This window comes from Ambystoma mexicanum, unplaced genomic scaffold (assembly GCF_040938575.1).
Source record: "Ambystoma mexicanum isolate Mex_15411 unplaced genomic scaffold, UKY_AmexF1_1 Mex_scaf118, whole genome shotgun sequence".
NCBI lineage: Eukaryota > Metazoa > Chordata > Amphibia > Caudata > Ambystomatidae > Ambystoma > Ambystoma mexicanum.
The window spans coordinates 191,471-212,848 of NW_027182345.1; the positions used below are offsets into that span (position 1 = coordinate 191,471).

The 21,378-nt window shown below is 35.4% G+C and overlaps 6 non-coding genes across 6 annotated transcripts; all 6 read left to right on the forward strand.

The window, feature by feature from the left end:
* The first annotated feature begins 509 nt into the window (after positions 1-509).
* Positions 510-581, forward strand: TRNAC-GCA (transfer RNA cysteine (anticodon GCA)). Its single transcript has one exon. It is a non-coding gene; the product is annotated as a tRNA-Cys (tRNA).
* A 1,834-nt stretch (positions 582-2,415) lies between these two features.
* On the forward strand, positions 2,416-2,487 carry TRNAC-GCA (transfer RNA cysteine (anticodon GCA)). The gene has a single exon. It is a non-coding gene; the product is annotated as a tRNA-Cys (tRNA).
* An 883-nt stretch (positions 2,488-3,370) lies between these two features.
* On the forward strand, positions 3,371-3,442 carry TRNAC-GCA (transfer RNA cysteine (anticodon GCA)). Its single transcript has one exon. It is a non-coding gene; the product is annotated as a tRNA-Cys (tRNA).
* Positions 3,443-5,276: 1,834 nt separating this feature from the next.
* On the forward strand, positions 5,277-5,354 carry TRNAC-GCA (transfer RNA cysteine (anticodon GCA)). The gene has a single exon. It is a non-coding gene; the product is annotated as a tRNA-Cys (tRNA).
* A 2,772-nt stretch (positions 5,355-8,126) lies between these two features.
* TRNAC-GCA (transfer RNA cysteine (anticodon GCA)) lies at positions 8,127-8,198 on the forward strand. The gene has a single exon. It is a non-coding gene; the product is annotated as a tRNA-Cys (tRNA).
* An 11,354-nt stretch (positions 8,199-19,552) lies between these two features.
* On the forward strand, positions 19,553-19,624 carry TRNAC-GCA (transfer RNA cysteine (anticodon GCA)). Its single transcript has one exon. It is a non-coding gene; the product is annotated as a tRNA-Cys (tRNA).
* The last annotated feature ends 1,754 nt before the right edge of the window (positions 19,625-21,378 follow it).

Consider the following 21,378-nt stretch of genomic DNA (forward strand, 5'->3'; position numbering starts at 1 on the left):
CTATCACCTTTTTAAAAAAGGTCAGTTTTCAACATTCAAGGGTTTATGTCAGTGGTAGAGCGTAGGAGTGTAGTTCAAGAAGTCCCTGTTTCATAACCATATACCCTCTTCAATAGATCCTGTTAAAATGTTTTTCAACCCAATGCACTGGAAGAAACAATAGGATATATCATCATTTCATATACAAAACAATGAACAATTGGGTTTAACTATGCTCTTAGCACAAAATCAACAAAATGCAGTAGAGAAACAGTTACGTTTTGCAGAATTTGTGCATTTGACAAAAGTTTTTTTTCCATGTTCCAAGATCTACATGTGATACGAAATGTATGAATTCTTGCAATGGAAACCTCACTGTATTTTACCAAGGCAGATAAAGGACATCCTTCGCACCCCATATACTTATAAGGAGGGTTTGGTGGCTGAAAATGCATTGCTTTGATGGTGATTGCATGTTGCTTGCACTTTGTACATATTACTGAATTAATAAAGATGAACATTTAAGAACTGGGGGTATAGCTCAGTGGTAGAGCATTTGACTGCAGATCAAGAGGTCCCTAGTTCAAATCTGGGTGCCCCCTTGTCCAACTGTTTTACCTGTAGAAATATTTTTAATTAAATAAATTGAAGAAAACATTTACAATCTTAGCATTTTATGTAATGAGCAACACATTTCTACATTTCAAATACTCCTGATCACCTCCTGAAACATAGGGTAAACACCATGAAACTTTTTAGGATTTCTTCATATGATACAAGCTGTGTTTTACATTCACCCAAGTTCTACTGGTGATATTATCAGTTTGAAATAGTCCATTGGAAGCTCATATGAATGTTATAAAACTGTGGTGGAAACCAATAACATGCCCTTAATGAACTGTATTAATTTGTACAGCTGACCAGACGTGCACTGATGTCATTAGTTCTACAAGTTCCATACAGTCACCCACTCTATCACCTTTTTAAACAAGGGCAGTTTTCAGCATTTAAGGGTTTAACTCAGTGGTAGAGCGTAGGAATGCAGTTCAAGAAGTCCCTGTTTCATAACCATATACCCTCTTCAATAGATCCTGTTAAAATGTTTGTCAACCCAATGCATGGTAAGAAACAATAAGATATATCATCATTTCATATACAAAAGAATGAACAATTGGGTTTAACTATGCTCTTAGCACAAAATCAACAAACTGCAGTAGAGAAGCAGTTACATTTTGCAGAATTTGTGCATTTGACAAAAGATTTTTTTTCCATGTTCCAAGATCTCCATGTGATACGAAATGTATGAATTCTTGCAATGGAAACCTCACTGTATTTTACCAAGGCAGATAAAGAACATCCTTCGCACCCCATATACCTATAAGGAGGGTTTGGTGGCTGAAAATGCTTTGCTTTGATGGTGATTGCATGTTGCTTCCACTTTGTACATATTACTGAATAAATAAAAGTGAACATTTCAGAAATGGGGGTACAGCTCATGGGTAGAGCATTTCACTGCAGATCAAAAGGTTCCTAGTTCATATCTGGGTGCCCCCTTGTCCAACTGTTTTACCTCTAGAAATATGTTTTTAATTAAATAAATTGAAGTAAACATTTACAATCTTAGCATTTTATGTAATGAGCAACACATTTCTACATTTGAAATACTCCTGATCATCACCTGGAACATAGGGTAAACACCATTACGCTGTTTAGGATTTCTTCATATGATACAAGCTGTGTTTTACATTCACCCAAGTTCTACTGGTGATATGATCAGTTTGAAATAGTCCATTGGAAGCTCTTATGAATGTTATAAAACTGTGGTGGAAACCAATAATATGCCCTTAATGAAATGTATTAATTTGTACAGCTGACCAGAAGTGCACTGATGTCATTAGTTCTACAAGTTCCATACAGTCACCCACTCTATCACCTTTTTAAAAAAGGGCAGTTTTCAGCATTCAAGGGTTTATGTCAGTGGTAGAGGGTAGGAGTGCACTTCAAGAAGTCCCTGTTTCATAACCATATACCCTCTTCAATAGATCCTGTTAAAATGTTTTTCAACCCAATGCACTGTAAGAAACAATAAGATATCTCATCATTTCATATACAAAACAATGAACAATTGGGTTTAACTATGCTCTTAGCACAAAATCAACAAATTGCAGTAGAGAAGCAGTTACGTTTTGCAGAATTTGTGCATTTGACAAAAGTTTTTTTTTCCATGTTCCAAGATCTACATGTGATACGAAATGTATGAATTCTTGCACTGGAAAGCTCACTGTATTTTACAAAGGCAGATAAAGGACATCTTTTGTACCCCTTATGCTTATAAGGAGGGTTTGGTGGCTGAAAATGCATTGTTTTGATGGTGATTGCATGTTGCTTCCACTTTGTACATATTACTGAATAAATAAAGGTGAACGTTTCGGAACTGGGGGTATAGCTCAGTGGTAGAGCATTTGACTGCATATCAAGAGGTCCCTAGTTCAAATCTGGGTACCCCCTTGTCCAACTGTTTTACCTGTAGAAATATTTTTTTAATTAAATAAATTGAAGAAAACATTTACAATCTTAGCATTTTATGTAATGAGCAACACATTTCTACATTTGAAATACTCCTGATCATCTCCGGAAACATAGGGTAAACACCATTAAGCTGTTTCGGATTTCTTCATATGATACAAGCTGTGTATTTCATTCACCCAAGTTCTACTGGTGATATTATCAGTTTGAAATAGTCCATTGGAAGCGCATATGAATGCTATAAAACTGTGGAGGAAACCAATAATATGCCCTTTATTGAAATGTATTAATTTGTACAGCTGACCAGAAGTGCACTGATGTCATTAGTTCTACAAGTTCCATACGGTCACCCACTCTATCACCTTTTTAAAAAAGAGCAGTTTTCAGCATTCAAGGGTTTATGTCAGTGGTAGAGGTTAGGAGTGCACTTCAAAAAGTCCCTGTTTCATAACCATATACCCTCTTCAATAGATCCTGTTAAAATGTTTTTCAACCCAATGCACTGTAAGAAACAATAGGATATATCATCATTTCATATAAAACACAATGAATAATTGGGTTTAACTATGCTCTTAGCACAAAATCAACAAACTGCAGTAGAGAAGCAGTTATGTTTTGCAGAATTTGTGCATTTGACAAAAGATTTTTTTTCCATGTTCCAAGATCTACATGTGATACGAAATGTATGAATTCTTGCAATGGAAACCTCACTGTATTTTACCAAGGCAGATAAAGGACATCCTTCGCACCCCATATACTTATAAGGAGGGTTTGGTGGCTGAAAATGCATTGCTTTGATGGTGATTGCATGTTGCTTGCACTTTGTACATATTACTGAATGAATAAAGGTGAGCATTTTAGAACTGGGGGTATAGCTCAGTGGTAGAGCATTTGACTGCAGATCAAGAGGTCCCTAGTTCAAATCTGGGTGCCCCCTTGTCCAACTGTTTTACCTGTAGAAATATTTTTTTAATTAAGTAAATTGAAGAAAACATTTACAATCTTAGCATTGTATGTAATGAGCAACACATTTCTACATTTGAAATACTCCTGATCATCTCTGGAAACATAGGGTAAACACCATTAAGCTGTTTCAGATTTCTTCGTATGATACACGCTGTGTATTACATTCACCCAAGTTCTACTGGTGATATTATCAGTTTGAAATAGTCCATTGGAAGCACATATGAATGTTATAAAACTGTGGTGGAAACCAATAATATGCCTTTAATGAAATGTATTAATTTGTACAGCTGACCAGAAGTGAACTGATGTCATTAGTTCTACAAGTTCCATATAGTCACCCACTCTATCACCTTTTTAAAAAAGAGCAGTTTTCAGCATTCAAGGGTTTATGTCAGTGGTAGAGGGTAGGAGTGCACTTCAAGAAGTCCCTGTTTAATAACCATATACCCTCTTCAATAGATCCTGTTAAAATGTTTTTCAACCCAATGCACTGTAAGAAACAATAGGATATAATATCATTTCATATAAAAAACAATGAAAAATTGGGTTTAACTATGCTCTTAGCACAAAATCAACAAACTACAATAGAGAAGCAGTTACGTTTTGCAGAATTTGTGCATTTGACAAACGTTTTTTTCCCATGTTCCAATATCTACATGTGATACGAAATGTATGAATTCTTGCACTGGAAACCTCACTGTATTTTACCAAGGCAGATAAAGTACATATTTTGTACCCCTTATACTTATAAGGAGGGTTTGGTGGCTGCAAATGCATTGCTTTGATGGTGATTGCATGTTGCTTCCACTTTGTACATATTACTGAATAAATAAAGGTGCACATTTCGGAATTGGGGTTATAGCTCAGGGGTAGAGCATTTGACTGCAGATCAAGAGGTCCCTAGTTCAAATCTGGGTACCCCCTTGTCCAACTGTTTTACCTGTAGAAATATTTTCTTAATTAAATAAATTGAAGAAAACATTTACAATCTTAGCATTTTATGTAATGAGCAACACATTTCTACATTTGAAATACTCCTGATCATCTCCTGAAACATAGGGTAAACACCATGAAACTGTTTAGGATTTCTTCATATGATACAAGCTGTGTTTTACATTCACCCAAGTTCTACTTGTGATATTATCAGTTTGAAAAAGTCCATTGGAAGATCATTTGAATGTTATAAAACTGTGGTGGAAACCAATAATATGCCCTTAATGAAATGTATTAGTTTGTAGAGCTGACCAGAAGTGCACTGATGTCATTAGTTCTACAAGTTCCATACGGTCACCCACTCTATCACCTTTTTAAAAAAGAGCAGTTTTCAGCATTCAAGGGTTTATGTCAGTGGTAGAGGGTAGGAGTGCACTTCAAGAAGTCCCTGTTTCATAACCATATACCCTCTTCAATAGATCCTGTTAAAATGTTTTTCAACCCAATGCACTGTAAGAAACAATAGGATATATCATCATTTCATATAAAAAACAATGAATAATTGGGTTTAACTATGCTCTTAGCACAAAATCAACAAACTGCAGTAGAGAAGCAGTTACGTTTTGCAGAATTTGTGCATTTGACAAAAGTTTTTTTTCCATGTTCCAAGATCTACATGTGATACGAAATGTATGAATTCTTGCAATGGAAACCTCACTGTATTTTACCAAGGCAGATAAAGGACATCCTTCGCACCCCATATACTTATAAGGAGGGTTTGGTGGCTGAAAATGCATTGCTTTGATGGTGATTGCATGTTGCTTGCACTTTGTACATATTACTGAATGAATAAAGGTGAACATTTTAGAACTGGGGGTATAGCTCAGTGGTAGAGCATTTGACTGCAGATCAAGAGGTCCCTAGTTCAAATCTGGGTGCCCCGTTGTCCAACTGTTTTACCTGTAGAAATATTTTTTTAATTAAATAAATTGAAGAAAACATTTACAATCTTAGCATTTTATGTAATGAGCAACACATTTCTACATTTGAAATACTCCTGATCATCTCTGGAAACTTAGGGTAAACACCATTAAGCTGTTTCAGATTTCTTCGTATGATACAAGCTGTGTATTACATTCACCCAAGTTCTACTGGTGATATTATCAGTTTGAAATAGTCCATTGGAAGCACATATGAATGTTATAAAACTGTGGTGGAAACCAATAATATGCCCTTAATGAAATGTATTAATTTGTACAGCTGACCAGAAGTGCACTGATGTCATTAGTTCTACAAGTTCCATACAGTCACCCACTCTATCACCTTTTTAAAAAAGAGCAGTTTTCAGCATTCAAGGGTTTATGTCAGTGGTAGAGGGTAGGAGTGCAGTTCAAGAAGTCCCTGTTTCATAACCATATACCCACTTCAATAGATCCTGTTAAAATGTTTTTCAACCCAATGCACTGTAAGAAACAATAGGATATATAATCATTTCATATAAAAAACAATGAACAATTGGGTTTAACTATGCTCTTAGCACAAAATCAACAAACTGCAGTAGAGAAGCAGTTACGTTTTTCAGAATTTGTGCATTTGACAAAAGTTTTTTTTCCATGTTCCAAGATCTACATGTGATAAGAAATGTATGAAGTCTTGCTATGGAAACCTCACTGTATTTTACCAAGGCAGATAAAGGACATCCTTCGCACCCCATACACTTATAAGGAGGGTTTTGTGGCTGAAAATGCATTGCTTTGATGGTGATTGCATGTTGCTTGTACTTTGTACATATTACTGAATTAATAAAGGCAAACTTTTCAGAACTGGGGTATAGCTCAGTGGTAGAGCATTTGACTGCAGATCAAGATTTCCCTAGTTCAAAACTGGGTGCCCCCTTGTTCAACTGTTTTACCTGTAGAAATATTTTTCTAATTAAATAAATTGAAGAAAACATTTACAATCTTAGCATTTTATGTAATGAGCAACACATTTCTACATTAGAAATACTCCTGATTATCTCCTGAAACATAGGGTAAACACCATGAAACTGTTTAGGATTTCTTCATATGATACAAGCTGTGTTTTACATTCACCCAAGTTCTACTGGTGATATGATCAGTTTGAAATAGTCCATTGGAAGCTCATATGAATGTTATAAAACTGTGGTGGAAACCAATAATATGCCCTTAATGAAATGTATTAATTTGTACAGCTGACCAGAAGTGCACTGATGTCATTAGTTCTACAAGTTCCATACAGTCACCCACTCTATCACCTTTTTAAAAAAGGGCAGTTTTCAGCATTCAAGGGTTTATGTCAGTGGTAGAGCGTAGGAGCGCTTTTCAAGAAGTCCCTGGTTCATAACCATATACCCTCTTCAATAGATCCTGTTAAAATGTTTTTCAACCCAATGCACTGTAAGAAACAATAGGATATATCATCATTTCATATAAAAAACAATGAACAATTGGGTTTAACTATGCTCTTAGCACAAAATCAACAAAATGCAGTAGAGAAGCAGTTACGTTTTGCAGAATTTGTGCATTTGACAAACGTTTTTTTTTCCATGTTCCAAGATCTACATGTGATACAAAATGTATAAATTCTTGCAATGGAAACCTCACTGCATTTTACCAAGGCAGATAAAGGACATCTTTTGTACCCCTTATACTTATAAGGAGGGTTTGGTGGCTGAAAATGCATTGCTTTGATGGTGATTGCATGTTGCTTCCACTTTGTACATATTACTGAATAAATAAAAGAGAACATTTCAGAAATGGGGGTATAGCTCAGGGGTAAAGCATTTCACTGCAGATCTAAAGGTCCCTAGTTCAAATCTGGGTGCCCCCTTGTCCAACTGTTTTACCTGTAGAAAAATGTTTTTAATTGAAGAAAACATTTACAATCTTAGCATTTTATGTAATGAGCAACACATTTCTACATTAGAAATACTCCTGATCATCTCCTGAAACATAGGGTAAACACCATGAAACTGTTTAGGATTTCTTCATATGATACAAGCTGTGTTTGACATTCACCCAAGTTCTACTGGTGATATTACCAGTTTGAAATAGTCCATTAGAAGCTCATATGAATGTTATAAAACTGTGGTGGAAACCAATAATATGCCCTTAATGAAATGTATTAATTTGTACAGCTGACCAGAAGTGCACTGATGCCATTAGTTCTACAAGTTCCATAGAGTCACCCACTCTATCACCTTTTTAAAAAAGGGCAGTTTTCAACATTCAAGGGTTTATGTCAGTGGTAGAGCGTAGGAGTGTAGTTCAAGAAGTCCCTGTTTCATAACCATATACCCTCTTCAATAGATCCTGTTAAATGTTTTTCAACCCAATGCACTGTAAGAAACAATAAGATATATAATCATTTCATATACAAAACAATGAACAATTGGGTTTAACTATGCTCTTAGCACAAAATCAACAAACTGCAGTAGAGAAGCAGTTACATTTTTCAGAATTTGTGCATTTGACAAAAGATTTTTTTTCCATGTTCCAAGATCTACATGTGATACGAAATGTATGAATTCTTGCAATGGAAACCTTACTGTATTTTACCAAGGCAGATAAAGGACATCCTTCGCACCCCATATACTTATAAGGAGGGTTTGGTGGCTGAAAATGCATTGCTTTGATGGTGATTGCATGTTGCTTGCACTTTGTACATATTACTGAATTAATAAAGATGAACATTTAAGAACTGGGGGTATAGCTCAGTGGTAGAGCATTTGACTGCAGATCAAGAGGTCCCTAGTTCAAATCTGGGTGCCCCCTTGTCCAACTGTTTTACCTGTAGAAATATTTTTAATTAAATAAATTGAAGAAAACATTTACAATCTTAGCATTTTATGTAATGAGCAACACATTTCTACATTTCAAATACTCCTGATCACCTCCTGAAACATAGGGTAAACACCATGAAACTTTTTAGGATTTCTTCATATGATACAAGCTGTGTTTTACATTCACCCAAGTTCTACTGGTGATATTATCAGTTTGAAATAGTCCATTGGAAGCTCATATGAATGTTATAAAACTGTGGTGGAAACCAATAACATGCCCTTAATGAACTGTATTAATTTGTACAGCTGACCAGAAGTGCACTGATGTCATTAGTTCTACAAGTTCCATACAGTCACCCACTCTATCACCTTTTTAAACAAGGGCAGTTTTCAGCATTTAAGGGTTTAACTCAGTGGTAGAGCGTAGGAATGCAGTTCAAGAAGTCCCTGTTTCATAACCATATACCCTCTTCAATAGATCCTGTTAAAATGTTTGTCAACCCAATGCATGGTAAGAAACAATAAGATATATCATCATTTCATATACAAAAGAATGAACAATTGGGTTTAACTATGCTCTTAGCACAAAATCAACAAACTGCAGTAGAGAAGCAGTTACATTTTGCAGAATTTGTGCATTTGACAAAAGATTTTTTTTCCATGTTCCAAGATCTACATGTGATACGAAATGTATGAATTCTTGCAATGGAAACCTCACTGTATTTTACCAAGGCAGATAAAGAACATCCTTCGCACCCCATATACCTATAAGGAGGGTTTGGTGGCTGAAAATGCTTTGCTTTGATGGTGATTGCATGTTGCTTCCACTTTGTACATATTACTGAATAAATAAAAGTGAACATTTCAGAAATGGGGGTACAGCTCATGGGTAGAGCATTTCACTGCAGATCAAAAGGTTCCTAGTTCATGTCTGGGTGCCCCCTTGTCCAACTGTTTTACCTCTAGAAATATGTTTTTAATTAAATAAATTGAAGTAAACATTTACAATCTTAGCATTTTATGTAATGATCAACACATTTCTACATTTTAAATACTCCTGATCATCACCTGGAACATAGGGTAAACACCATTACGCTGTTTAGGATTTCTTCATATGATACAAGCTGTGTTTTACATTCACCCAAGTTCTACTGGTGATGTGATCAGTTTGAAATAGTCCATTGGAAGCTCTTATGAATGTTATAAAACTGTGGTGGAAACCAATAATATGCCCTTAATGAAATGTATTAATTTGTACAGCTGACCAGAAGTGCACTGATGTCATTAGTTGTACAAGTTCCATAGAGTCACCCACTCTATCATCTTTTTTAAAAAGGGCAGTTTTCAACATTCACAGGTTTATGTCAGTGGTAGAGCGTAGGAGTGTAGTTCAAGAAGTCCCAGTTTGATACCATATACCCTCTTCAATAGATCCTGTTAAAATGTTTTTCAACCCAATGCACTGTAAGAAACAATAGGATATATCATCATTTCATATACAAAACAATGAACATTGGGTTTAACTATGCTCTTAGCCCAAAATCAACAAACTGCAGTAGAGAAGCAGTTACGTTTTGCAGAATTTGTGCATTTGACAAAAGTTTTTTTCCATGTTCCAAGATCTACAAGTGATACGAAATGTATGAATTCTTGCAATGGAAACCTCACTGTATTTTACCAAGGCAGATAAAGGACATCTTTTGCACCTCATATACTTATAAGGAGGGTTTGGTGGCTGCAAATGCATTGCTTTGATGGTGATTGCATGTTGCTTGCACTTTGTACATATTACTGAATTAATAAAGGGGAACTTTTCAGAACTGGAGGTATAGCTTAGTGGTAGAGCATTTTACTCCAGATCTAGAGGTCCCTAGTTCAAATCTGGGTGACCCCTTGTTCAACTGTTTTACCTGTAGAAATATGTTTTTAAATAAATTGAAGAAAACATTTACAATCTCAGCATTGTATGTAATGAGCAACACATTTCTACATTTGAAATACTCCTGATCATCTCTGGAAACATAGGGTAAACACCATGAAACTGTTTAGGATTTCTTCATATGATATAAGCTGTGTTTTACATTCACCCAAGTTCTACTGGTGATATTATCAGTTTGAAATAGTCCATTGGAAGCTCATATGAATGTTATAAAACTGTGGTGGAAACCAATAATATGCCCTTAATGAAATGTATTAATTTATACAGCTGACCAGAAGTGCTCTGATGTCATTAGTTCTACAAGTTCCATACAGTCACCCACCCTATCACTTTTTTTTAAAAAAGGGCAGTTTTCAGCATTCAAGGGTTTATGTCAGTGGTAGAGGGTAGGGGTGCAGTTCAAGAAGTCCCTGTTTCATAACCATATACCCTCTTCAATAGATCCTGTTAAAATGTTTTTCAACCCAGTGCACTGTAAGAAACTATAAGATATATCATCATTTCTTATACAAAACAATGAACAATTGGGTTTAACTATGCTCTTAGCACAAAATCAACAAACTTCAGTACAGAAGCAGCTACGTTTTGCCGAATTTGTGCATTTGACAAAAGCTTTTTTTTTCCATGTTCCAAGATCTACATGTGACACGAAATGTATGAATTCTTGCACTGGAAACCTCACTGTATTTTACGAAGGCAGATAAAGGACATCTTTTGTACCCCTTATACTTATAAGGAGGGTTTGGTGGCTGAAAATGCATTGCTTTGATGGTGATTGCATGTTGCTTCCACTTTGTACATATTACTGAATAAATAAAGGTGAACATTTCAGAAATGGGGGTATAGCTCAGGGGTAGAGCATTTCACTGCAGATTAAAAGGTCTCTAGTTCAAATCTGGGTGCCCCCTTGTCCAACTGTTTTACCTGTAGAAATATGTTTTTAATTAAATAAATTGAAGTAAACATTTACAATCTTAGCATTTTATGTAATGAGCAACACATTTCTACATTTGAAATACTCCTGATCATCTCCTGAAACATGGGGTAAACACCATGAAACTGTTTAGGATATCTTCGTATGATACAAGCTGTGTTTTACATTCACCCAAGTTCTACTGGTGATATTATCAGTTTGAAATAGTCCATTGGAAGCTCATATGAATGTTATAAAACTGTGGTGGAAACCAATAATATGCCCTTAATGAAATGTATTAATTTGTACAGTTGACCAGAAGTGCACTGATGTCATTAGTTCTACAAGTTCCATACAGTCACCCACTCTATCACCTTTTTAAAAAAGGGCAGTTTTCAGCATTCAAGGGTTTAACTCAGTGGTAGAGCGTAGGAATGCAGTTCAAGAAGTCCCCGTTTAATAACCATATACCCTCTTCAATAGATCCTGTTAAAATGTTTTTCAACCCAATGCACTGTAAGAAACAATAAGATATATCATCATTTCATATACAAAAGAATGAACAATTGGGTTTAACTATGCTCTTAGCACAAAATCAACAAACTGCAGTAGAGAAGCAGTTGCATTTTGCAGAATTTGTGCATTTGACAAAAGATTTTTTTTCCATGTTCCAAGATCTACATGTGATACGAACTGTATGAATTCTTGCAATGGAAACCTCACTGTATTTTACCAAGGCACATAAAGGACATCCTTCGCACCCCATATACTTCTAAGGAGGGTTTGGTGGCTGAAGATGCTTTGCTTTGATGGTGATTGCATGTTGCTTCCACTTTGTACGTATTACTGAATAAATAAAGGTGAACATTTCAGAAATGGGGTATAGCTCCGGGGTAGAGCATTTCACTGCAGATCAAAAGGTCCCTAGTTCAAATCTTGGTGCCCCCTTGTCCAACTGTTTTACCGGTAGAAATATGTTTTTAATTAAATACATTGAAGTAAACATTTACAATCTTAGCATTTTATGTAATGAGCAACACATTTCTACATTTGAAATACACCTGATCATCACCTGAAACATAGGGTAAACACCATTAAGCTGTTTAGGATTTCTTCATATGATACAAGCTGTGTTTTACATTCACCCAAGTTCTACTGGTGATACGATCAGTTTGAAATAGTCCATTGGAAGCTCATATGAATGTTATAAAACTGTGGTGGTTACCAATAATATGCCCTTAATGAAATGTATTAATTTGTACAGCTGACCAGAATTGCACTGATGTCATTAGTTCTACAAGTTCCATACAGTCAACCACTCTATCACCTTTTTAAAAAAGGGCAGTTTTCAGCATTCAAGGGTTTAACTCAGTGGTAGAGCGTAGGAATGCAGTTCAAGAAGTCCCTGTTTCATAACCATCTACCCTCTTCAATAGATCCTGTTAAAATGTTTTTCAACCCAATGCACTGTAAGAAACAATAGGATATATCATCATTTCATATAAAAACAATGAACAATTGGGTTTAACTATGCTCTTAGCACAAAATCAACAAACTGCAGTAGAGAAGCAGTTACGTTTTGCAGAATTTGTGCATTTGACAAACGTTTTTTTTCCATGTTCCAAGATCTACATGTGATACGAAATGTATGAATTCTTGAAATGGAGACCTCACTGTATTTTACCAAGGCAGATAAAGGACATCCTTCGCACCCCTTATACTTATAAGGAGGGTTTGGTGGCTGAAAATGCATTGCTTTGATAGTGATTGCATGTTGCTTCCACTTTGTACATATTACTGAATAAATAAAGGTGATCATTATCAAATTGGGGGTATAGCTCAGTGGTAGAGCATTTGACTGCAGATAAAGGGGTCGCTAATTCAAATCTGGGTGCCCCCTGGTCCAACTGTTGTACCTGTAGAAATATTGTTTTAAATAAATTGAAGAAAACATTTACAATCTTAGCATTTTATGTAATGAGCAACACATTTCTACATTTGAAATACTCCTGATCATCTCCTGAAACATAGGGTAAACACCATTAAGCTGTTTCAGATTTCTTCATATGATACAAGCTGTGTATTACATTTACCCAAGTTCTACTGGTGATATTATCAGTTTGAAATAGTCCACTGGAAGCTCATATGAATGTTATAAAACTGTGGTGGAAACCAATAATATGCCCTTAATGAAATGTATTAATTTGTACAGCTGACCAGAAGTGCACTGATGTCATTAGTTCTACAAGTTCCATACAGTCACGCACTCTATCACTTTTTTTTAAAAAAGGGCAGTTTTCAACATTAAAGGGTGTATGTCAGTGGTAGAGCGTAGGAGTGTAGTTCAAGAAGTCCCTGTTTCATAACCATATACCCTCTTCAATAGATCCTGTTAAAATGTTTGTTAACCCAATGCACTGTAAGAAACAATAGGATATATCATCATTTCATATATAAAACAATGAACAATTGGGTTTAACTATGATCTTAGCACAAAATCAACAAACTGCAGTAGAGAAGCAGTTACATTTTGCAGAATTTGTGCATTTGACAAAAGTTTTTTTTTCCATGTTCCAAGATCTACATGTGATACGAAATGTATGAATTCTTGCAATGGAAACCTCACTGTATTTTACCAAGGCAGATAAAGGACATCCTTCGCACCCCATATACTTATATGGAGGGTTTGGTGGCTGAAAATGCATTGCTTTAATGGTGATTGCATGTTGCTTGCACTTTGTACATATTACTGAATTAATAAAGGTGAACATTTTAGAACTGCAGGTATAGCTCAGTGGTAGAGCATTTGACTGCAGATGAAGAGGTCCCTAATTCAAATCTGGGTGCCCCCTTGTCCAACTGTTTTATCTGTAGAAATATTTGCTTAATTAAATAAATTGAAGAAAACATTTACAATCTTAGAATTTTATGTAATGAGCAACACATTTCTCCATTTGAAATACTCCTGATCATCTCCGGAAACATAGGGTAAACACCATTAAGCTGTTTCGGATTTCTTCATATGATACAAGCTGTGTATTTCATTCACCCAAGTTCTACTGGTGATATTATCAGTTTGAAATAGTCCATTGGAAGCGCATATGAATGCTATAAAACTGTGGAGGAAACCAATAATATGCCCTTAATGAAATGTATTAATTTGTACAGCTGACCAGAAGTGCACTGATGTCATTAGTTCTACAAGTTCCATACAGTCACCCACTCTATCACTTTTTTAAAAAAGGGCGGTTTTCAGCATTCAAGGGTTTATGTCAGTGGTAGAGGGTAGGAGTGCAGTTCAAGAAGTCCCTGTTTCATAACCATATACCCTCTTCAATAGATCCTGTTAAAATGTTTTTCAACCCAATGCACTGTAAGAAACAATAAAATATATCATCATTTCTTATACAAAACAATGAACAATTGGGTTTAACTATGCTCTTAGCACAAAATCAACAAACTTCAGTACAGAACCAGTTACGTTTTGCAGATTTTGTGCATTTGACAAAAAGTTTTTTTTCCATGTTCCAAGATCTACATGTGACAAGAAATGTATGAATTCTTGCACTGGAAACCTCACTGTATTTTACCAAGGCAGATAAAGGACATCTTTTGTACCCCTTATACTTATAAGGAGGGTTTGGTGGCTGCAAATGCATTGCTTTGACGGTGATTGCATGTTGCTTCCACTTTGTACATATTACTGAATAAATACAGGTGAACATTTCAGAATTGGGGTTATAGCTCAGGGGTAGAGCATTTGACTGCAGATCAAGAGGTCCCTAGTTCAAATCTGGGTGCCCCCTTGTCCAACTGTTTTACCTGTAGAAATATGTTTTTAATTAAATAAATTGAAGTAAACATTTACAATCTTAGCATTTTATGTAATAAGCAACACATTTCTATATTTGAAATACTCCTGATCATCACGTGAAACATAGGGTAAACACCATTAAGCTGTTTAGGATTTCTTCATATGATACAAGCTGTGTTTTACATTCACCCAAGTTCTACTGGTGATATGATCAGTTTGAAATAGTCCATTGGAAGCTCATATGAATGTTATAAAACTGTGGTGGAAACCAATAACATGCCTTTAATGAAATTTATTAATTTTTACAGCTGACCAGAAGTGCACTGATGTCATTCGTCCTACAAGTTCCATAGAGTCATCCACTCTATCACCTTTTTTAAAAAGGGCAGTTTTCAACATTCAAGGGTTTATGTCAGTGGTAGAGCGTAGGAGTGTAGTTCAAGAAGTCCCTGTTTCATAACCATATACCCTCTTCAATAGATCCTGTTCAAATGTTTTTCAACCCAATGCACTGTAAGAAACAATAAGATATATCATCATTTCATATACAAAAGAATGAACAATTGGGTTTAACTATGCTCTTAGCACAAAATCAACAAACTGCAGTAGAGAAGCAGTTACATTTTGCAGAATATGTGCATTTGACAAAAGATTTTTTTTCCATGTTCCAAGATCTACATGTTCTACGAAATGTATGAATTCTTGCAATGGAAACCTCACTGTATTTTACCAAGGCAGATAAAGGATATCCTTTGCACCCCATATACTTATAAGGAGGGTTTGGTGGCTGAAAATGCATTGCTTTGATGGTGATTGCATGTTGCTTCCACTTTGTACATATTACTGAATAAATAAAGGTGAACATTTCAGAAATGGGGGTATAGCTCAGGGGTAGAGCATTTCATTGCCGATCAAAAGGTCCCTAGTTCAAATGTGGGTGCCCCATTGTCTAACTATTTTACCTGTAGAAATATGTTTTTAATTAAATAAATTGAAGTAAACATTTACAATCTTAGCATTTTATGTAATGAGCAACACATTTCAACATTTGAAATACTCCTGATCATCACCTGAAACATAAGGTAAACACCATTAAGCTGTTTAGGATTTCTTCATATGATACAAGCTGTGTTTTACATTCACCCAAGTTCTACTGGTGATATGATCAGTTTGAAATAGTCCATTGGAAGCTCTTATGAATGTTATAAAACTGTGGTGGAAACCAATAATATGCCCTTAATGAAATGTATTAATTTATACAGCTGACCAGAAGTGCTCTGATGTCATTAGTTCTACAAGTTCCATACAGTCACCCACTCTATCACCTTTTTAAAAAAGGGCAGTTTTCAGCATTCAAGGGTTTAACTCAGTGGTAGAGCGTAGGAATGCAGTTCAAGAAGTCCCTGTTTCATAACCATATACCCTCTTCAATAGATCCTGTTAAAATGTTTTTCAACCCAATGCACTGTAAGAAACAATAAGATATATCATCATTTCATATACAAAAGAATGAACAATTGGGTTTAACTATGCTCTTAGCACAAAATCAACAAACTGCAGTAGAGAAGCAGTTACATTTTGCAGAATTTGTGCATTTGACAAAAGATTTTTTTCCATGTTCCAAGATCTACATGTGATACGAAATGTATGAATTCTTGCAATGGAAACCTCACTGTATTTTACCAAGGCAGATAAAGGACATCCTTCGCACCCCATATACTTATAAGGAGGGTTTGGTGGCTGAAAATGCTTTGCTTTGATGGTGATTGCATGTTGCTTCCACTTTGTACATATTACTGAATAAATAAAGGTGAACATTTCAGAAATGGGGGTATAGCTCAGAGGTAGAGCATTTCACTGCAGATCAAAATGTCCCTAGTTCAAATCTGGGTGCCCCCTTGTCCAACTGTTTTACCTGTAGAAATGTGTTTTTAATTAAATAAATTGAAGTAAACATTTACAATCTTAGCATTTTATGTAATGAGCAGCACATTTCTACATTTGAAATACTCCTGATCATCACCTGAAACATAGGGTAAACACCATTAAGCTGTTTAGGATTTCTTCATATGATACAAGCTGTGTTTTACATTCACCCAAGTTCTACTGGTGATATGATCAGTTTGAAATAGTCCATTGGAAGCTCTTATGAATGTTATAAAACTGTGGTGGAAACCAATAATATGCCCTTAATGAAATCTATTAATTTGTACAGCTGACCAGAAGTGCACTGATGTCATTAGTTCTACAAGTTCCATAGAGTCACCCACTCTATCACCTTTTTAAAAAAAGGCAGTATTCAACATTCAAGGGTTTATGTCAGTGGTAGAGCGTAGGAGTGTAGTTCAAGACGTCCCTGTTCCATAACCATATACCCTCTTCAATAGATCCTGTTAAATATTTTTCAACCCAATGCACTGTAAGAAACAATAAGATATATTATCATTTCATATACAAAACAATGAACAATTGGGTTTAACTATGCTCTTAGCACAAAATCAAAAAAATGCAGTAGAGAAACAGTTACTTTTTGCAGAATTTGTGCATTTGACAAAGTTTTTTTTCCATGTTCCAAGATCTACATGTGATACGAAATGTATGAATTCTTGCAATGAAAACCTCACTGTATTTTACCAAGGCAGATAAAGGACATCTTTTGTACCCCTTATACTTATAAGGAGGGTTTGGTGGCTGAAAATGCATTGATTTGATGGTGATTGCATGTTGCTTCCACTTTGTACATATTACTGAATAAATAAAGGTAAACATTTCAGAAATGGGGGTATAGCTCAGTGGTAGAGCATTTGACTGCAGATCAAGAGGTCCTTAGTTCTAATCCGGGGGCCCCCTTGTTCAACTGTTGTACCTGTAGAAATGTTTCATTAAATAAATTGAAGAAAACATTTACAATTTTAGCATTTTATGTAATGAGCAACACATTTCTACATTTGAAATACTCCTGATCATCTCCTGAAACATAGGGTAAACACCATTAAGCTGTTTAGGATTTCTTCATATGATACAAGCTGTGTTTTACATTCACCCAAGTTCTACTGGTGATATGATCAGTTTGAAATAGTCCATTGGAAAATCTTATGAATGTTATAAAATGGTGGTGGAAACCAATAATATGCCCTTAATGAAATGTATTAATTTGTACAGCTGACCAGAAGTGCACTGATGTCATTAGTTCTACAAGTTCCATACAGTCACCCACTCTATCACCTTTTTAAAAAAGGTCAGTTTTCAACATTCAAGGGTTTATGTCAGTGGTAGAGCGTAGGAGTGTAGTTCAAGAAGTCCCTGTTTCATAACCATATACCCTCTTCAATAGATCCTGTTAAAATGTTTTTCAACCCAATGCACTGGAAGAAACAATAGGATATATCATCATTTCATATACAAAACAATGAACAATTGGGTTTAACTATGCTCTTAGCACAAAATCAACAAAATGCAGTAGAGAAACAGTTACGTTTTGCAGAATTTGTGCATTTGACAAAAGTTTTTTTTCCATGTTCCAAGATCTCCATGTGATACGAAATGTATGAATTCTTGCAATGGAAACCTCACTGTATTTTACCAAGGCAGATAAAGAACATCCTTCGCACCCCATATACCTATAAGGAGGGTTTGGTGGCTGCAAATGCATTGCTTTGATGGTGATTGCATGTTGCTTCCACTTTGTACATATTACTGAATAAATAAAGGTGCACATTTCGGAATTGGGGTTATAGCTCAGGGGTAGAGCATTTGACTGCAGATCAAGAGGTCCCTAGTTCAAATCTGGGTACCCCCTTGTCCAACTGTTTTACCTGTAGAAATATTTTCTTAATTAAATAAATTGAAGAAAACATTTACAATCTTAGCATTTTATGTAATGAGCAACACATTTCTACATTTGAAATACTCCTGATCATCTCCTGAAACATAGGGTAAACACCATGAAACTGTTTAGGATTTCTTCATATGATACAAGCTGTGTTTTACATTCACCCAAGTTCTACTTGTGATATTATCAGTTTGAAAAAGTCCATTGGAAGATCATTTGAATGTTATAAAACTGTGGTGGAAACCAATAATATGCCCTTAATGAAATGTATTAGTTTGTAGAGCTGACCAGAAGTGCACTGATGTCATTAGTTCTACAAGTTCCATACGGTCACCCACTCTATCACCTTTTTAAAAAAGAGCAGTTTTCAGCATTCAAGGGTTTATGTCAGTGGTAGAGGGTAGGAGTGCACTTCAAGAAGTCCCTGTTTCATAACCATATACCCTCTTCAATAGATCCTGTTAAAATGTTTTTCAACCCAATGCACTGTAAGAAACAATAGGATATATCATCATTTCATATAAAAAACAATGAATAATTGGGTTTAACTATGCTCTTAGCACAAAATCAACAAACTGCAGTAGAGAAGCAGTTACGTTTTGCAGAATTTGTGCATTTGACAAAAGTTTTTTTTCCATGTTCCAAGATCTACATGTGATACGAAATGTATGAATTCTTGCAATGGAAACCTCACTGTATTTTACCAAGGCAGATAAAGGACATCCTTCGCACCCCATATACTTATAAGGAGGGTTTGGTGGCTGAAAATGCATTGCTTTGATGGTGATTGCATGTTGCTTGCACTTTGTACATATTACTGAATGAATAAAGGTGAACATTTTAGAACTGGGGGTATAGCTCAGTGGTAGAGCATTTGACTGCAGATCAAGAGGTCCCTAGTTCAAATCTGGGTGCCCCCTTGTCCAACTGTTTTACCTGTAGAAATATTTTTTTAATTAAATAAATTGAAGAAAACATTTACAATCTTAGCATTTTATGTAATGAGCAACACATTTCTACATTTGAAATACTCCTGATCATCTCTGGAAACTTAGGGTAAACACCATTAAGCTGTTTCAGATTTCTTCGTATGATACAAGCTGTGTATTACATTCACCCAAGTTCTACTGGTGATATTATCAGTTTGAAATAGTCCATTGGAAGCACATATGAATGTTATAAAACTGTGGTGGAAACCAATAATATGCCCTTAATGAAATGTATTAATTTGTACAGCTGACCAGAAGTGCACTGATGTCATTAGTTCTACAAGTTCCATACAGTCACCCACTCTATCACCTTTTTAAAAAAGAGCAGTTTTCAGCATTCAAGGGTTTATGTCAGTGGTAGAGGGTAGGAGTGCAGTTCAAGAAGTCCCTGTTTCATAACCATATACCCACTTCAATAGATCCTGTTAAAATGTTTTTCAACCCAATGCACTGTAAGAAACAATAGGATATATAATCATTTCATATAAAAAACAATGAACAATTGGGTTTAACTATGCTCTTAGCACAAAATCAACAAACTGCAGTAGAGAAGCAGTTACGTTTTTCAGAATTTGTGCATTTGACAAAAGTTTTTTTTCCATGTTCCAAGATCTACATGTGATAAGAAATGTATGAAGTCTTGCTATGGAAACCTCACTGTATTTTACCAAGGCAGATAAAGGACATCCTTCGCACCCCATACACTTATAAGGAGGGTTTTGTGGCTGAAAATGCATTGCTTTGATGGTGATTGCATGTTGCTTGTACTTTGTACATATTACTGAATTAATAAAGGCAAACTTTTCAGAACTGGGGTATAGCTCAGTGGTAGAGCATTTGACTGCAGATCAAGATTTCCCTAGTTCAAAACTGGGTGCCCCCTTGTTCAACTGTTTTACCTGTAGAAATATTTTTCTAATTAAATAAATTGAAGAAAACATTTACAATCTTAGCATTTTATGTAATGAGCAACACATTTCTACATTAGAAATACTCCTGATTATCTCCTGAAACATAGGGTAAACACCATGAAACTGTTTAGGATTTCTTCATATGATACAAGCTGTGTTTTACATTCACCCAAGTTCTACTGGTGATATGATCAGTTTGAAATAGTCCATTGGAAGCTCATATGAATGTTATAAAACTGTGGTGGAAACCAATAATATGCCCTTAATGAAATGTATTAATTTGTACAGCTGACCAGAAGTGCACTGATGTCATTAGTTCTACAAGTTCCATACAGTCACCCACTCTATCACCTTTTTAAAAAAGGGCAGTTTTCAGCATTCAAGGGTTTATGTCAGTGGTAGAGCGTAGGAGCGCTTTTCAAGAAGTCCCTGGTTCATAACCATATACCCTCTTCAATAGATCCTGTTAAAATGTTTTTCAACCCAATGCACTGTAAGAAACAATAGGATATATCATCATTTCATATAAAAAACAATGAACAATTGGGTTTAACTATGCTCTTAGCACAAAATCAACAAAATGCAGTAGAGAAGCAGTTACGTTTTGCAGAATTTGTGCATTTGACAAACGTTTTTTTTTCCATGTTCCAAGATCTACATGTGATACAAAATGTATAAATTCTTGCAATGGAAACCTCACTGCATTTTACCAAGGCAGATAAAGGACATCTTTTGTACCCCTTATACTTATAAGGAGGGTTTGGTGGCTGAAAA